This window comes from Nasonia vitripennis, chromosome 4 (genome assembly GCF_009193385.2).
Source record: "Nasonia vitripennis strain AsymCx chromosome 4, Nvit_psr_1.1, whole genome shotgun sequence".
Lineage (NCBI taxonomy): Eukaryota > Metazoa > Arthropoda > Insecta > Hymenoptera > Pteromalidae > Nasonia > Nasonia vitripennis.
Window position 1 is genome coordinate 22,111,745 of NC_045760.1, and position 20,408 is coordinate 22,132,152.

At 37.5% G+C, this 20,408-nt stretch overlaps 1 long non-coding RNA gene across 1 annotated transcript; it reads right to left on the reverse strand.

Moving 5' to 3' along the window:
- Window positions 1-3,301: 3,301 nt before the first annotated feature.
- On the reverse strand, window positions 3,302-6,918 carry LOC116417227. Its single transcript, XR_004227526.1, has 2 exons — window positions 6,568-6,918; window positions 3,302-4,415 (listed from the first exon to the last, which is right to left on the reverse strand). It is a non-coding gene; the product is annotated as an uncharacterized LOC116417227 (long non-coding RNA).
- Between the last annotated feature and the right edge of the window lie 13,490 nt (window positions 6,919-20,408).

The following is a 20,408-nucleotide window of genomic DNA, read 5'->3' on the forward strand; positions in this document are numbered from 1 at the left end:
TTAGAATTTAATTTTCTACAAAATAGCCAGAATACTTTTATGAAAAAACCTTTTAGTAAAAAATGGCTCAGAAATAATTGAAAAAAACACATTTTTGGCCTAATCCAATACGCGTTCGCCGTGGGGTATAAGACGTTTCCTCGAAACTCTTTATACGGGGCGAGTGCCTAAATACTATTGATTGGTATAGGCAGGTACATATGATAAAAATATACATTCATACCAGAAAACATTTTCAATATTTGGTCCAGGTAGATTGAAAGCTGTGAAAACAATTTAAAAAAAAATTATATTTGGTCTATTTTGTAAAAACCCTCTAAAACTCTTAAAAAAACAAATTAAATCTATTTTACAGTAGAAATTTTCTTTGAAAGTAAATCATTCAGGTTACGGAAAAAAAGTCAAATGTATCAAATTTTAATTAGTTTTTAGCACATAAAGAACTTAAAAAATGTCGGTCTGTTCGTCCGTCAGGATTTTTTTTTTGCATTTATTTCACAAAACTTGATGTATTCCTCTCTTAAAAAAATGATGGACTTGGTTGTGAAGCCTTTAATACGTGATTCTGATTGGTTGCTATGGTCGGTTGCCTAGGTAACAGATGAGAACCCGCACGCTTTAAATTCATAACCCTCATAACAGTCATAACCCTGGTAGAAATTTTTCAGTTGTTTAAAATAAAATGAAATGAGGTTAAATAGTATGAAATCTGAATAGCGGATTCAGAAAAAAATATATGCAATATTACCAACAAGAAATCTTGATAAATTAATCATTACCAAAAGTGTAGTATTGAAACATGTGCATTGAAAAGTGTCACCCTAACCCTATTTGAAGTAGGTAATAATGTGTGTGTGTGTGTGTGTGTGTGTGTGTATGTTATTTAGTTTTTTTTTTTAATATAAGTGAGAAGTGCAATTAAAAGAATAAAAAGTATAAAGATATATTGTGTCTCCGTGCCCAAAGTCGCCCACGGTGAGGTTTAAGAAGTGAATTTAAAGAAAAGTTCAGTATCCGAGTCAGTGAATTTGAGTTTATCACTACAATGCCCTTTAAATTTTAAAATATGTAATCTAGATAATTGAACTGTTTTCATTCATATTTTCACACCAACGGCAATGTGAATTTTTTAATTTAACGGCTCACATTTTGCTTATAGACAGTCACGCAGTAACTACTATCTCTAGCACATTGTATTTCCGGTTTCCAGTGTATTTTTACCTGGAGAAAATGATAAATATTTTGGCTTTTTTGTTAAGGCATTAATGAGAATATTTACTTTTAATAGTTGTGAGATATTTTGAGATTTTTCCATTGCATTGCATTTGCTCTCATTTAAAAACTAATTTCTAGAGAGCTCATTTTTTGCATATATATTTCTGTTTTGGTTGTGAAAATATTTAAAGTTGAATTGACCTTAACTGAAATACTTTTGATTTCGACTTCAACACACATGATAATTATTTAGTCGTATAAGTTATTCACATCAGTGTCGGAATCGAAATAAAAAGTATTTCAGTTAAGGTTAATTGAACTTTGTATATTGTTTCATTGACACAAAATAAATCTATATGTAAAATATGTGCTCTCTAGACCCGTTAGTTTTCGAATGAGAGCAAATGCAAAAATAGAGAAATAGGCATCGATCTCAAAATCTCTCACGACTGTTAAGAGTTAAAATTCTTATTAATGTCTTGACAAGAAAGGCAAAATATTTATCACTTTCTTCATGTAAAAATACACTGAAAACCAAAAATACAATGTGCTAGAGATAGTATTTACTGCGTAATTGCCTATAAGCAAAATGTGACCCGCCAAATTAAAAAATTCACATGTGCCTCAATGTGAAAATATGAATGAAAACAGTTAAATTAAAATCATCTGGATTACATGTTTTTATAGGTAGCATATCAAGTATCTGTGTAAAATTTCAATTGCCTAGCTTTTTTACAATGCAAATGAATAGGGTTGTAATAATAGGCTTATACTCACTGACTCTTCTACTGAACTTTTCTTCAAATTCACTTCTCAGACCTTAACGACAACGACTTTGGGCATTGTTAATATACTTATATTTAAAGTATTACAGAATATGGTAACATATGGTAGGTAATATGGTAAAAATATTAGCAGAAATTAGTGTACCCAAAACTTATGTTGTTTTTTCTACCAGGGTTATTAGACATAGATAGAATAAGGAGCGCGCGAAGCGCGCCTTCATTCCTAGTTTATAAATAAAAACTATTTAATGGTATAGACAGGTACATATAATAAAAATACATTCCTACTAAAAAACATTTTCAAGATTTGGTCCAGGTAGATTGGAAGCTGTTGAAACAATTAAAAAAAAATAGACGTAATTCATTTTTTTTTTATATTTTAGACATATATTATTACATACATATATATATGAATAAAGATTATTTTAAGATTGGTCCAGATGAAAGGTTAAGGTTTCTAGCAGAGCATTTCTTGCTCTTTATTGTTATATTACAAAGATACGCGTACAGTGATAATATATCTATCAGCAAACTTTCGCTAATGACTAACGCAAGTGGATGACATTAAATGTAAAAGTGACGAATGCATCATACTTATCAAATACGGATTTCATGAAGAACGAACGTGAAAAACAAATGACGACGATTTTTACGCGCGCATCTTGGGTGTGCAAGTTTGGTGTATCGAGTGCAAACACATGGCGCTCAAGGTAGACACCTTTTATTTAATTGCGGTATCGCGTGAATTTTGCAAGTGACAAGAACGTGCTCTACTACAGGTATATGTATACTCCGCTCTTTCATTATTTATGCAGATCATTTCGAAGGAGGTAAGCTCCTAGTGAGCCGATGAATAATTTATATACATCATCCGACTGAAAAACGCGCCTTTGTTTCGTCTATACATGAGACATGTTCTGGTGTGCAGATATAGCAAGCTTTTATTCGCGTGCGTGAGTCTATATGCGCGAACACGCATTGCAAAACGCCTTACTGCACCAAATATCATGCATAGCACGCGTGCTACCGATCATTGCAAAAAAGTGAAAGTCAAATTTATTTAAATTAGAGTATCTAGTCGTAGAAAGCTACAGTCTATGAGTTCTACGGCTGTTTTCAGTCGCGTAGTGCCACTACTGAGCCTTGACAAAATGTGTGTGTGTGTGTGTGTGTGTGTGTATATATATATATATATATATATATATATACATATACAACGAAAGACACGCTCTGCCGACTGGGTGACTGGCATCTGACCTTCCGTCTCTATTTTCTTTCCGCCTGCCTTTTTATTGTCTTCCTTTTTTTCCTCCTTGGACAGCTGGATATGCGTTGAAAAACATGCTAATTTTGTTTCGCGAAATAGCGCTTTTTAATAATATCGCTAGAGATTGTACCTTTTTTGAATATAACGCATTTTCGTGAAACATTTGTTTTTTTGAGAATTTATTACAGAATCACTTAATATTTTTTGCTTAGAGAAACATGTAGGATAATAAAAATGTGACGCACCAGCGAGTAAACGGCAAGCATTAAAATTATCACGAGGTCTCAAAGTTGATTTTTAAATTTCGATCCTAAAGATAATTATAATTATAAATAAATGATAAAAATAATTATTTTGACAAATCGTAAAAATCGTAGTGGAATATACTATGCCATATAGTTTTACTGTGTAATCGATCATCATTATGCACATAGTTTCAAGTTTATAATAATTTACGTTATTGCAATATCTTTGCATACTGCCAAAAGGATTTTCTTTTTAGTTTCTATATCCTATGGGATATTTATTTTTTATTCTTTAAGATTTCTATATCCCATAAAAAATACCAAATTTTATGTAAAAAGTTTGATCAAAATGATTCTAGTGAAAGTAAACAGAATCCATTTAAATGATTAGGAATATCGTGATTCCAAAACGATTTTTCCTTTTGATAGCATATTCAAGATTCTTTTCTTTTGGCTTTAAAGGGCATTTCTGTCAGTGTATCGGTAAGATATTTTTCGTTCCATTCGATTTTTATTTACAAGAGGCAAATGGACTTTAGAGTTATCTCCTTTATTGTGGCGCGAAATTTGAATTTTTTATTGACTTTGAAAGTCTAAACACAAGCATTTTCATTAAGTCCAAAAGGATTCCGCATAGCTACTTCGTTGATCTCGGTTGTGGCGGTTTAGCACGTCGCAGTGGTGTCGTTTCCGCGAGTGCGGAGAATCGTCCGCTTAACCATGAACATATTTCCTTTGTCGGGATCGTCTCGAGCGCATCGAGGTTGCTTGATGATCAACCGCAAGAGCTACCTACTGGGTAAATACGTTCGTACCGTGGAGCTTATCGATGTCGCCGTTGCGGACTTCTGGGTCTTGAATTTTCTTTGTCCGCAAAGCTAAAATTGTATGTTTAATCCAAATCTGTAAAAAGCAAAATTCATATATTATTTATTAAAGAATCAAGGCACAGTATAACTTGTTAAGCAAACATTGTTTGCAGTTACTATGCTCTTGGTTGGAACAAGGAATTATGGCAAAGTAGGCGTCTCCATCATCGTTAAAGCTTATAAATACGTGAAGCGACTGTGCGAGGTGATTAATTAATTTAGAATTATCATAAAAAGATTATTCTAAAATCCGTATGTTATAGCGTTACATATCTATACTTTCAATAACCTTATTACAAATGAAGGAAATGGAGTCTTCATTTATTGATCTTTATCAATTTCTTTGTTTTGTTTTTTTTTTTAATCGGTGTTTTTACATCGATTTTTATCTTAAATTAATACATATATACAACTGTATAGATTTTGTGGTTGGCTTTCGTCGAAGCGTAGTTGGCAAGAGACTTGCAAGTAATTCGAACTTTGAAAATTCTCCTCGATCAGCTGATGGTGTGAACATTTCTACCAGGGTAAGAAGATATTTAAATACTTTTATTATACATCTTATAATAAACTAAATATAACTTGTTGTTATATTGCATGCGTATACATAAAACTATTTTTCTCTATTTTGGGCCGAAAAAAATTAAGATTCCGAATAGCACAAAATGGTTGAGAAACGTTTTTAAAATGTACGTTTGATTTGGATCCGCGCATAAAGTTGATTAGCAAATTTTTCTATGTTCCTCCATAAGCGGACATTATAAAGTCATTATAATAATATTATTATATAATATGACATTATATAATAATATAAATTATATAATGAAAACGGTCGAATCGGCGTGTTTAAGAACGGTATCCGCAGTATATAAAGCACAGTTAACCCATATTTATATGTATTATTCCTTTGACGCATTTAGTGCACTGCGCTTTGTTTACATAATGCGAGCTCTTATGTATGCGCACGATTAGTCTTACTTGAGTTTCGGATCCTTAAGTTGGCCGCGAATACATCACATATTTTTCCGGTCCTTCGCCCTTTTCACGAGCGAGAGAGTCAGTCGCGGCGGCGCTTTAATTGGACCAAAGTCCGTCTCCGCGGGGCCGCAAAAGTGAAAGTGGAATCAAGTTCGGAGTCTCTGCACGCGATAGCCCGAGGTCGCCCTCCTGTTCTCGTTCACGTCCGCGTGTGTACCTGCCCGGATACATGGCAAGCAAAAAAGCATACATCCTTCTACAGCGCGCGGCGCAGATACACAATGAGTAGAGGTACTTCTGTCCGACCGAAAAAGCAACGGCACCGGCAAACAAAAAAGATGTCCACCACTGTACAACCACACCTCGAACGTCCTCGAAGGGAATATACGACAGGGAGATATTCGAGAGAGGCAAGGAGGAGAGGGAGGCAATATGTGTAATGAACAATACGTATCCGCGTGAGAAGGTGAACCCGCGTGCATGTATACGGCCATCCTGGTCTGCTTTATTTGTTTCCTTATTTCGACATTGAGTCGCTAAGAGGATTATTAACTGCGCCTCTCTCGCGGCGTCGACCTTGATGGCGCCCGTCGACAAAACGCGCCGCCCATTATTTTGCTATAGAATACAAACAAGTGCGCGTTACCCTGTGATCATCTTTTTCGCTACCGTTCTTCCTTTCGTCATTTCTATATTAAAAGGCATACGCATACCAGTGAGCGATTTGCGGCTGAGAGAAATTTGCCAGGCAGATTGAATTTTGAAGCGTGGGAAAAAGTTATCCCCTATACATGCATTTTTAATTCATCAAATCGCACTTTTCTGTTTTTACCTGACTCTTAACATTTCGCAACATCATTAACGTTGAAATTTCCCCCAAAATCAACGAATACCCCTATTGCTCGTAAAAGAGTCCATGGGTATATTATGATAAATTATTAAGCAAGGTGCACTTTTGAGTCGCTATAAAAAAAGGACTATAGTCAGTTTCAGTATGATTTTTTTTTCTCGCGATTTGTGGTATGAGTGATATGATACTATTGGGCTATAAAGCGCAATTTCTGACACAATCAATGCAACTTCTGTTACTAATTAGGAACATAATGAATACAGTCTACTTATGTCGACTGACTGCAGTTCGACAGTTCTCCATTAGGCATTCTGAATTTATTAGTGTTTTTATTTTATATTTTTAACAAATAACAAACCTTTTGGTGGCTCGCTCTTTTTTGTGGAAAAAGTGAAGAAGCTGACTTGGGGTCTTGCAAAAGGTCTGACGGCCTTACGACTGCGCGTGTTATCTGACACGTGCGACGAAAGGAACGACAAGGGGTATAATTCGGCACTGGACCGCATACTTGATTAATATACAAGTACAGACGAAATCTTTCGAGATAACAGCACAGTCTCTAAATGGACATTGCGTAACGGCAGTCGCGAGCACACACAGCGTCAATAGCGCAGATATAAGCACTGCACCCGGAAGGTTTGGCTTGCTCGCTCGTCGGAGCGCAGCAGCGCGAGAACGTACGAGGCCGCGCAGTAACACAAGTATATGTACACACGAACAGCAGTAGCGCACGTCGCGTACATGCACTTTCACTGCAGGGGAGTTGACTTCGCGACAGAGAGCATGTCTATGGTTCACGCGCGCCTGCGACACTTTCCCGCGAGACGCCTGCACCGTCTGCCCACGATTTCGGTGAGCTTTTACCTCGCATACACCGATATTGTGAGTGCATCGGTAGTGCTATAACTGAGTATCTCGCGGGACTGAGATGTATAAACGACTTTATTCAAATCCATCTTTGCCTTCCTCGAACTCGAACTCTAAGTCTCTTTCTCACTTGCATTGTTTTGTTTCAGTGAACTGTTATCTAGCCATGAATGAGATTTGTATCGGTAATACAGTGTAATACTTATGCAGCTTCTTATATAGTGCTGGCATTTTATTCGAGAGATACGCAAGAGAAGTTTTTTCGAAACTAGTGGGAAAGGGTCGTTCTGCTATCAGATACGTGTATTTAACCTTGTCGGCTGAACGAAAAATCCCAATGTTTTTTTTCAACAATATTTAAGGTGTATATTATATGCGCCTTTTAAAGAATTTTTAAATTTTTTTTGAAAAACTATATTCAGCCACGCAGATCTGGTGCAGAAGTTGATGAACCTTGTGCAGACCCGTGTAAGAAAAGGCTAGCGGAAATTCCACAGATGCCTCCAAGAATCTGTGCATAGTTTACGACAAGTTATACCAAGACGGTATTGGCCAATAAAATTTACTGATTTCCGGCAATTGTATTTCCATACTCAACACCAATGCAATTCAATATTTAATTGATGATCTCATATATGAAATTTGAAATGCATTGGGAATGAAGCAGTAGTTAGCTGCATCGAAACAGCGTGTTCCTAAAGCGATTGCCTCAACAATTTTCTCTAATTATCTGGTACAAAAAGACATAAACCTCTTAATACGTCGCGCGGCAAACAATCAAGGCGAAAATCTCGTGCAAACGCACTCGTCTCAGCTGCTCGTACGAAGTAACATCTCCGCGAAATCCAAATGAAGAGGCAAGTCGAGTAAAAGCCATCATCGCCCCGCTGGTCGCTGGAGCAGCTCATCAGCCTCGAGTCGAGCCACCGGTGCAGAGCAGAAGCTGCAAGCGGCGAAACGAGAGAAGAAGCAGTAGTGCAGTTATCGCTTCGGCGACAGAAAAACAGGCAGTTTCTCCGGGTGGTACACGCGGATAACGCGACACATCATAATACCTCGCGCGCGGAATCATAGGAATTCTTCGCGTATGCGACGAGTTCCCTCAGTTCTCTCTCTCTCTCTCTCTCTCTCTCTCTCTCTCTCTCTCTCTCTCTCTCTCTCTCGTTTAAGGTTTTAATTGCAGCGCGTCTGCGACAATTAGAAAGAAGGCCGTATAAAAGAGCCGTGAAAAAACGAGCCCCGCCCGTAGCCTTGAGAAAAAGACACCGAGGGCGAGTGTACGGGCTGCAAGGAAATTAGCGCGACGAAGGAGCGTTGCGCTCTTGGGATTGTCCGTGATAGAGATAGATGTATAGATGGATAGAGGACGAGGAAGAGAGGAAAGAGAGCTATGCTGGTGTACAGCGTATATATACACATAAGAAGTCGTGACGCGCGCTGCGGAGGAGAAAGGAGGATCCTACGTACTGAGAAAACCTTTGTAGAGAGCCGAGAGAAGAAAAGACCGTGCGCGCATTCTGCCCTCGCGCTCTCTGTGTTTTGACGCTCTCTGTGTGTTCTCTTTCTCTACCTACTACTGCCACGTCTAGGTATAACACGAGAGTTTCTTGCGCTTCTTGTTGGCAAGCAGAAACGCTTGCTCCACACTCGGATCATCTTATTTGTACGGATGTTCTGCCTTGATCGTAGAAAATAGTTTCTCGTAAAACAGCTAAAATTCGAAATTATCTTGTACTTTTCGAAATCGTTTTTTTATTCTTTAACAAATATATAAGGTTTTTCTTAAAATATTCAAGTCTGGCTCTTCCACACCTCACTGCATTTTATCCTTGCAGAATATATTCAATTTAATTCTATCAAGCTATCGACTGTCCAGAGGACATGTTGCATTTTCAAAATGACAAACTAAAATTAAAATCTACAACTAAATTCAGATATACAACAGGCTTGCAATCCAAGAAGCTATCATAGATACGATCGTAAATAAACTTCCGTAATTTCCGCATAGCATGTATCCATATTTTATGCGTAGCACAGAATGTCCCTATCTTATGCATTCGCTCTAATAAACAATAATTTCAAATCAATTAAAAAATCGCTGACATCTTTATGTTGAACGACTTGAACGGTGCGCGCTCATTTGTACAAAAAGAGATGCAGCAATGAACACTTTATGGGCAGAAGCTATCAAGCGTACTATGCCTCACGGCAGTAGCAGTGGCAGATTATTTATATTTTCGCCTGAGGAAAATTCCGCGCGATTGCGTGTTGCAGACGCAAGAGAAAGAAAGAAAGAAAAGTAGAAAGGATGCGAGAAGAAGGTAAGATGATCGCGATCGCGGAATGCGTCGCGGAGATGATCGATTGCATAAATGACCGATTCCCGCCTGTCCTCGCATGAGATATAAGTAGGCTCATTGTTCGACGTCAAAGTCGTGGGAGCCTGCGCGAGCCGTTTTGCGGTGCGTCTTCAGTTACATCATTGCACGAACGCCGTGAACTTTTACATTCGAGAGACTGGGCCGTTGAGAAACGGCATTGACGCGCATTGCAAAATATAAGTGTTCGTTGTACTGAAAACTTGTATTCTCAATGAACTTGATCTTCCTGACTGTAAGCAAACTTTAATAAGCAAATATTTAAAAACATCTATGTATTTAGAGCTTAAATCCCGTGTTTTGGAAAAATTTTCGTACGTAAATACAATGAATTTCGGTGTTTGTTAGAGTCACTCAAAGGCGCCCTAACTCCGTGCTGAAACCAATTTTGTTACTCTGATATGGATGGCTTATTTTTACTTTTTTCAATATCTTGAAAAATGGAAAGCTAAAAATTTATACGCAGAAGATTGACACTCGATTTTAAAAGTTAAAAAAATGTCATAATATGAAGCATGGATAACAACTGTATGAAAGTAAAATGCATCGGCGCATAACATTGATCGCTGATATTGTACGAATTGCCTTGTTATGCATTTCCAATTTGAGTTCTACTGATAATCATGCAAATCAGTAATGACGAATGCGAATGTAACACTGTAGGAAGTAGTAAATTACAACGTAGTAAAATAAAGCTCTTCTTTAATTTATGAAGTGAAAATAAAATGCAACGAAATGATTTCTCGGAACGTGATGTATGAGGAACGTAGACTTCAAAGAAAAGATACTCGTAAATATTCAGCGAACACTGGTTGTCCTCTTTTTCCGGCCAAATTGATACACCGCGCTGACGATCAGCCGTTGATCAACCTATACGGGGTTCGAAAAACCGCCGCGACGCCGTGAAAGTAGAAACCGAGGCGATCTTTGCAGAGAAAAATGTCTAGACAAGCAAATTATGCCCGTCGCGGTCCAACAACAGGGGCTGAAAGACACGTCCAAATAGTAAAATTACACTCGAAGATACATATCTATGCACACGCGCACGCAATGATTAAACCAGTTGCGTGTATTTCTACTGCAAAAGCAATTCTGCGCAAGTACAGGTGCGTGATGTAGCATGTACGCTATAATGGTGTATTCAATTCAGAAATATCGGTGAAACCAACGAAGACGACTCAGGCGAGCCACGTTCGCTCGTAGATCAGAAGTGGTTTCAATAAATCAGCCGGTAGTATGCTCTTCACCTGTGCAGAAATGATGCAGTGCGTGATAATTTTAAGTGGAATCACTTAATAATAAATAAGGATATGATTTAATTGGGGTATCGAATTCCAAGCATGCACAACCAGCGAAGTTATATAAATATAAAATAATAAGGATGTACCAGTTGAAAATTAACGTCGGAACAATTTTTTCGCTCTCGATTTCACAGAGAGGCAATCTAAACGCTTTTACAGCCGTTGCCACTGCTGCTGCTGCTGTTGCTGCGAAAGTGTACAGCGCGCGGCGAGAGCAATAAAAGCAAAATGACGGAAAGGCGATCAACGTTAAAGCGGCCAGACATCGGAGACTGCAGGTTTCGCATTATCGCATCATTGTGGAGCCCCGAGGGGATGCGCGCGCGATCGCGGTTGCTGAGAAGAGAAGGTGCAGCGCGCAACCATGTCGAAATCGGCGTGAAAACGATTCGAGGATCCGCATGCGGTGCAGCGCTGCCGCTGCCGCCGCCACCACCATTCAGCTATACAGTCTCTTAAGGACACGCCAGGATTTAATTAACTTTTGATCCGCCGCATCGCCGCGTTCGCGCGCGCTGCTCTACTTCAAACAGCTTTCGCGCCACTCTCATCATACGAAGCAAGAAAATTGCTTCGCCGAAAAGCATTAGAACACTTCTCTTAGTTTATTTTTTCGTCCTTCGCGATTAATTTAGCATTATAATACAGCCGTTGCCAAAAGTGACGAATCCGTGATAATAAAATGGCGATTAATATATGTATAAAAGAGAATACAAAGTGAATTTTCTTGTTCGGCGATATAATTATTGTAGTGTACTATGTTCATACCGCTAGCTTCACAGCTGCTTGTATATGCGACACGGTTCCCTAGTAGAAAATACGCCATAATTTCTACAAAATCTCAAATCGGCCACAGGAAATGATTGCACAAGGAATTTTATTTTGGATTAATCTGCATCAGAATAATTAAATTGAACTGAATTATTAACTGGTGATTATGCTAATCTTTTAACCCTGCATTAGCGTCCATCTACCTTTGCCAACATTTTCAGTTGATTCTGTGCAGAAACTCTCAGCAGACGCGAATTTTTCTGGACCAAATCTGAGCAAAACTATCTGGCCAGACGTTACTGCGAACCGCCCGGAAATTATGACGTATTTTCTACCAGGACGTTTTAAATAGTAATGTAAGATGTGCACTGACAAATCATCAAAGAAATCCTGCTTAAATAGAAACTTTTTGGCTAAGAAAATAAACAACGTACGTTCTTCACTTTTTACGCCTTCAGGAATTTTTGTCATTTTGAGAGAAGAACCCTATTGTTGGCACTTTACCCGTCACAATGAAACTGCACCCATCTAAATGTCACCCAACCCTTCAAAAATGACACCCCTCATCTACTATAATGACATCCATCCTATGATTGGTATAAATATACGGTGTTCAACACAACTGTAATTACTTAACCTTCGGTTCTTGTTGGAGCATCAACAATAAGCACCTCGAATGAGTTCCAAAACTAACGGTGCATCGACCAGCCCAGTTTTGAGTTTGGCAACAAATTTACAAAATAATATGAATATAAAAACGCCGTCACCAGCACAAAAGCGCAGAATAATAATAATCAAAAGGCGCCTGAACCAAATATGCAATGAAATGTCAATGATAAAACTGTCATCACCTCTGCAGCAGCAACATCGACAACATCAACAGCAGCAACAAGATATAGAACAGGACAGATAAATATTTGGTGACAAATTATAGAAAATAAGGCTTTCTATAGTAATGTAACATGTGCACTGACAAATTATTAAAAAAAATAATGTTTTAGTGAAAGTAATCGGAGCAAACAACTGAATCGATATTGTTTATGTAAGCATTTGTATCATTACAATATATCTTATCTATACAAAATAATGAGCTTAAAATATACTTACTGGAATATTCATTGGTGGCTTGTAGGTGAGATACAAATTGTGCATATTTGCTTGGCATCAGTGATTAGGGCGGAAATCTCAAATTAAAGTGATTGCATATTGAATTTCATTTCAACTTAGTCATCAGTTTCTAAAAAGCATTTCCAGAAAGAGGAATCAATACCTTGATTCATAATTCAGAAGCTTTTAAATAAATTCAAGAATTTACATTGGGTCGTGGTTTTCAATTTTAGAAGGTTTTCTAATATCTTCTGAACTATAAATCAAAACCTCTTTATCGATGCCAGGCAAAATGTGAAATTTTGATGTCATTTACTCGACAAGCCATAATGAATGTTACAATGAGAAAATATTGAGTTTAGTTTTGTTAGGCAAGGCATTTTGCACTATTGTTAATGTAAACAATATCTATTAATTTGTTTACTCAAATAGCACGACTTTATGAAACAAAAGTTGATTATATCGTAAATGCGAGGAAGTGGTGAATAAACACAACCACTCTCTATCACGGTTCAAGACCGACACTTTATTGCCTGTCTTCTCACTTTCTATACTACCGTCTCGCAGATACACAAAATTCGTTCATCGCATATCCTACACCCTTCCCTGTTTTAATAAGTCATCAAAATTAATAGACATTATACCTTTACAAATAATGCGCAGCATCGTATGGTGTTACGTTTCGCTTTAATCGCGTTGATTTTCTTAAAAATATCGCCGAATTTTTGCTGCTTACGTTATCTCACACATTTGTACTATGACATACATTTTACTTTGATCATTTTCGTTTTTCCGCCAATGTTGTATTTGATCGAAATGGTTCTCTCAAGTGAAATCAAGTGCAGTGCGTGCGTATGGTACAAAGTTTATACAGATTTTTAACCTCAGATTAGTGTGTGCTACCTTTGCCAGAATAATTGTCGACAGATTATGCCCGTGTACCGTCGCCCGCCGGAGAAGTTTATGCGCAGAATCTAGGATATATTTACTAGCATACCAAGCTCAATTTTCTATAAGGGTTTAGACGTGTAAAAAACTAACCATATAGAATTAAATTTTAAACAAAGATTTTTGAAATAACCCATATATTGTTAGTTACAAATCTATCTAACTTGACAACAAATTTTCTTGTGTTCTTTAATAAATCAAATCCGTGTGACTTTACTGTTTGGACAGAATGAGTGTTTCTTGCGGCGGCGGTGCGGCATCGAGCCGTCTTTATCGGACTGCTAGCCTACATTTGATTCTATCCATACATACATGGTCGGCATGTATATGCTTGCATCCCAAGCACGCCGCGAGCTTCGTGGTCCCAGAATTGTGAAAATTTATGCCCCAACAGAGTCTGACATCGGAGCGCGATTTTCCGTCTCCTTCTTTCTCATCCGACTATTGTGGCTCCTTCCACAAGCCCTAATATACCTACGTGCTAGGGAAACGCTGTTTCGTGAGATACAAGCGAGAGAAGGCCTTTTTTGGTATGGATACATACGATTTGTTAAAAATATAGCGCTCCCTTACCGAACTCGAAGATATCCATTATACTTGCTGGTTACGTAAAACAGTGATCTGCGAGGCATCGATTTTTTACGCGCGCTAAATGTATGTTTGGAGATCCATGCACATGCTGCACACGTTCAAGATTTTCGTCCGGAGTATACGGAATATCTTGTATATGAATTAGTCTGGTATTTATAACAGAGTCAACGCCATTTCAAGACGTGAATTATTTAATCTTTGTGAATCGTGAAAAAATATGACAAATAACGATACGATAACTTGGGCCTTGTGGATCTTAGAACAAATTTAATCAATGTTCGTTTAAGTCACATTCAACTTTTTTATTCGAACTCGATTAGAGAACGATATTGAAAGTTAATGATGAACAGTTTTATTACAGATTAGCTACTCCACATGTTTGAAATTCAAATATAGATGTACCTAAAGATTTTTCCCTTTTTTAATTTATATTGTATTTTCATGATTCGAATTCATCATCATGCATTCAGGGATTTTGATTTTCTGTAACTATATAGAAAATAGAAAAAAGATCTTTCGATACTAATCTTATCATATATAGATATATAATTTGTTCAACTGATACATAACATTCCTTGATAGTGAAGTTACAGTTCGACAATTATCGCTCTCTTCCATTTATAGATGGATTATATGCAACACCTGCTATAGATAATATTAATACCACGAAGAAAACGTGTAGTGTAATATCACATTGAAATCCAGAATATAAATGTGTAAGTTGAGGTACTGATTTCGTTTTGTTTTGCTAATGCATATGATATACACCAGCGCGGTGTCGTTTTAATACGATCTTATGGAAGTTGACAGAGAAATGCCCGTGACGGACGCTCGTACTATTTTGTTCCCATAAGATTTGACACGGGTTTTGGCAGATTATGGGGGCGCTACCGCATGTGCACCCAGCCAATACATGTGAGACAGGTTTCCGTGAGCGACTGTAATTTAAACACCATATCGAACCAATATTTTGATGGTCAAGTGTGCTGCCATCATAGCCATTTAATTTAACATACTTATGATATATTCCACTTATGAATTGTGGAAGTATTGGGTACACGCACCTCATTCCTTTTTTACGGTCGAATGAAAAAATTAGCGAGAATATTATTAACGTGCGATGAAGCAGGGCGAGCGTATATTCTTAGGCTGGATAACGCATGGCGATTCAAGAAGATTTGCAATTCTATTAAAATTGGACTTCACAGAATTTAGCAGCATGTGTATTATGAACGAGCGACGAAATCAGTCTCGAAGTCAGGCAGGCGCATAAAGGCGACGCCGGAGCGAGTCGGTCCCTTGTATCCCATACGTAAACTCGCTGCTGCCGCTAGTAGTAGTAGTAGTAGCAGTAGCAGCATCAGCTGCAGTAGTAGTGACAGTATAGAAGAAAAGGACTCGCGCTCCTCTAGCGGCCTCGTTTTTGCCCCGCTGTCCCGAATAAATCACGCGCGGCGCGCGCCTTTTTTCGCATTGGTTAGCCCGTGCGCACTCGGGGCCGACCCTAATTATTCCCGTATCCTTAATCACGTGACTTTCCCGCGCTTCAGCTCGGAAATCGTCCAGTTTGTGGGTAAGGAGGATTCTTCTTATCCGGAGCACACTTCTTGTCAGAGTCAGTCCCTCTCTCTCTCTCTCTCTCTCTCTCTCTCTCTCTCTCTCTCTATCTCTCTCTCTCTCTCTCTCACTCTCTCTCTCCCGCGCGCGGAGCGCAATCTACCGGAGCCAAGGTCGCGACGTACATCAACGTCAGCTGCAGCGCGACTGTCTTTCTCACTCTCGCGGCTCGCCAGTCTCTGCGCCCGGAATACAAGCGCGACGGATTCAGCGCGCACGAGTGCGCGACGAGAGCGCGTGGGCCCCGCGTGATGGTACAAAATTTATCCTCACGGGGCACTTGGCTACTTTATTTCGATTTTTTCAGCTGCGGTGGCCGCCGCGGCTAGCGGCCGGCCTTGGCTCTCTCACTCCCCGTACCTATACCTGCATACATGCGTATGTACGCAACTCGGAAGGGGGCGACTACGCGAACCGCGTCCACGCCGTCACTCGCGGCCGTGTCGTCGACGAGCTACTCATATAAACCCTCGCGGCTTACAGGAATCCCTCAAACTCACTTTCGCTCGCTCCTCTCCGCCGATCTTCTTCTTCTCTCCCCTCTGCCCTCTCCCTCTCACGCTCACTTCAGCTTAACGTACTTTGTTGTTGCTCCTTTATTTCTCATTCATTGCGCTCCCTTACAGCTCCACTGCTCAGTGGTCACTGAGCTTCGCTCAGCGCGCGCTTCGGTAATTACTGTTGCGATAAAACACGCTCTGTGGCCCTGCATAAATCCACCTTCATCTTCCTTTTTCTAAAAAGCCTTTCCTATACGTTCCTTCTACTCTGTATCTCTTGCTTCTTACTACCGGCTTACTACCGATACACGCTACGCTAATACTTCACTTGCTCGACTCTGCGAATCACACTTTTTCGGCCCCTCGAATTTTCAGCCAGGTTTCGCCATCTCTTTTTGCGATCGAGTTTTAATCTCGATTTTTATTACATTCTCCTGTGTTTGATTCTATAGTTAGCAGTGTATCAATGTTCAATCATAAAAATATGTAGTTTTACACTAATAAGCTTAATTGAATCTGGCATTACAAATTATCTGAAAGCACATTACTTTCAATGAACGCATTTTATTGTAACAAAATCAAATGTCGACGCCGCTCCTATTAAATTATACTTCTTGAGCCTGCTGTACAATTATGCCACGTCAAATTATAGTTGAGATTCTTGAGGCCCTATCGGAATGGCTCTTGGATCAGTCATTTTGAGGAAATAATTCTTGACAATAATATAATATAGCCGTCATCGATGTACTCAACTGAAGTAAATATTAGCTTTCATCTGTGCTAGAGTCTGAACTTGAACTGGAATTATGGCTATCATAGCTGGAGCTGTTATCGTCCGAGTCAGAGCTGGAATCTGAATACATTTCTTGAAGTTTCTTCTGTCGTTGTTCTTCCATGATGCGCTTGCACTCTGCCACAAACTTTAGGTGATTTTTCATCAGTACTGCTCGTAAAAGCGATCCCTCTGTTTGCGACATCTTAAGACAAGGTCTGTACTGTCGAAGCTGTTGAGATTGAATAAATAGTACGTTAGGCCTTTATACCTATAGGCTTGTCACCCTACCCGCGAAACTGACATGACACCCCACCCGAGAAACTAACGCGACATCCCATCCGCGAAACTATGCTAACTTGTCATTCAAAATATGCTTCTTACTCTTAAATTTTATTTTTCATTTATCAACTATTAATATATTTTTAGTAGTTGAATTTTAATATTTGCATAAAAGTAACTCACAGATAATTTTTCTTACTAGACTACACAGTAGATAAAAATCTGAACTAGAATACTTCCCGTGGAAAATTTGAATTTCATTGGCATACCTTATTTCAGTATATATTTATTTACCTTATCTCAATATTTGATCTATATATGTTTAATAATTATTAATATTTCTCATGTGCGGCGCTTTAAGAGTATGGATTGTTCATGTTCATCGAAGGCGAGTAATTTAAATGGTTACAAAAATCATTGATAAACAAGTGGCCAAAAATTTTTTTTCGATTAACAATCATTTTGAAAAAAGTAAAGACACTATAAAAAATTCTTGAATTAACTTTAGATAAAATTTTTAAAAACGTTAAAATATTTGTCTATTTTGAATCTCTTATAAGCGTATTGCATTATTGATATCGTAAAACTTTAATTCCAGCATTACAGGTAGTTAAGTATTGATAATTCAAGCATTATGATGGTAAACAAAAGTTTAAAACTCAATAAGACATTTTTTATCATACAAGTATTTTTAAAATTTTATTTTAACAAATTTTATATTTGGATTGACTAAAAACAATTCAAATTATAACATAACCTATAAATAGTAGTAACAGAAGGTCCTTTTGAAATCAACTTATAGAAATCTCAAAAGATCTCCAAAAAGTGCTCGCTCCACGCAATGTGGCCCAATTATCAATAGGACGCGTGTACCTATACAATTAAATGAAATGTGTATCTAATACATTAATCGACTCGGAACGGGTTTTTAAAATCTGGATCAGGATTCATCATACAGTGTTTGCCTATAAATTATCCAATCATTACAAGCTATGTCATATCAACGTTTATGAATGTTTGCCCGAAATAGATATGAGAAATTATGGACAATATTCTAATACTCTATATGAAAATACGCATTCATTGTGATTGATCAAAGCAAACTTCAGTTAAAAATATTAAATATTAAATATGTTATCAAGTTAGTGGCAAAAGTGTACATTTTATAAAAGTGCAGTCAAAAGTACTTACTGTCTTTTTTCAATTATAATCAATCATATAGGTAAATTTATATTAATTAATAAAAGTTTTAACCTGATAATTGTATACGTATGGCTAGTCAACTGAATTTAAGCAAATTAACTGCAAGGAGCTGTGCATAAGCTTCTATTACAGTAAGCGGTTATTTAGCGGTTTTCTAAGCGGTTCATTGGCGTTATTGGTTAAATAAGCCATTGCTAAGCCATTGAACCGTTGACATTTCTACCAGGGTACAACGTATGGATAATAATATTTAATTAATGTTTTTTAGAAATGTCTTTCATTAGGTCTGAGGGGGCATGTTTAAGGTACATATTAAGCCCGTATATATAGTAAAATGTCATGAATTTTGGTGAGTGATTTTGTATGGTATATATATATATATATATATATATATATATATATATATATCTTCCTATATTATATAGTCATTTTGGCAAGACTCCCCCCCACCACCCCTCCACCACCCCCCACCACCCCTCCACCACCCCCCTACCTTGGCCCCCCCACCAAAACACGTAAAATTCTTTCATTTTTCTGTTATTTTCGAAAATCTCAAAAACCCCCCCACCCCCTCCCCCCACCACCCCCCCCCATCGCCCCCCCACCACCCCCCCGCCTGGCCCCCCCACCACCCCCCCACCAAATAACATGACTGCTCTCTGCGTTATCGGGCTTGAGACCGTCATACTTTCACAACGCTATTGCGTAGTAAAATAAGGCCGCATTAACAGTCCAATTAAATACAAATTTATAACATATTATGATTAAATAGATTTAAATTGGATAATATTAAATAGAATTAAGGTTTAGGTTAAGGTAAGAAGTATCAGTTCCAAGAGAACCAGATATTGAAGATCTACCTCTAATTTTATTTAAGTTATAAGATTAAAGTTAATTATTAATAACGTGTAAATAAGTTAGGGAATAATTGAGTTCAAAGAACTCAAAGAACCATCAGAAAGTATAATCATTATAGATGATTCACTGATTGAATAAACAACAAAATGGACAAGATAAGCGAGATCAAAGACCTCGATGAATTTTCAGGTAATATGAGTAGTCAGACAGAACTAGAGAGACAGAATAAAGAGACAGTTTTCCACGTACCCGCAAATAATTTAATTTTCAGGATCACCTCACGTCTCCCAATGGCGCGCAACTCGAATTTTATAAAGTCAATCATTTTATAGATGCCTTTTGCGGCACAAAGATTTAAACATTAAGAACATTAAAAAAAATTAAAATTAATTTAAAAAAAAATATATATATAAATTCAAATGATGAATTTCAAGCGTCAGAAAACTTCAAAAACTAGCTAAAACTATTTTAAATGCCATTAATAGTAGAAGTTCAATGTTAAACAATACTTTTACTTCCAGTAACAGGTTTTCTTATACAATAAGATCGATCATTTTCAACCATCCAGAACATAATTATCAGTTCATGAAAATAAAATTTTGAAGATAAAATCTCACACAGAAACTACAATAGGGGGTTGGCGAGCGAAGCGAGCAGGGGGGCGGAGCCCCACTAGTATATATATATATATATATATATATGATATTTTTCGGTAGAAATAGTGTATATTGTAAATATTTTTTGTTTGTTAATTTACGTGAAAAGAAAAAAATGTTATCAGACGAATATTTTGTTGTTTTTTGCAAGATTTAACCCAGGCTGGACCCCTTAAAATTAAGGCAGTACAATGTAATATTATATAAATATAAATGATTTATTCGTACAGTTCAATTTTTATGAATTTTAAATATTTTATTTTTTTTAGTTTTCTAAAAATACTCTTCGATTGATAATTGTAAATTGTTTACACAAAACATTTTATTAAAATTTATCAAAATTGAATT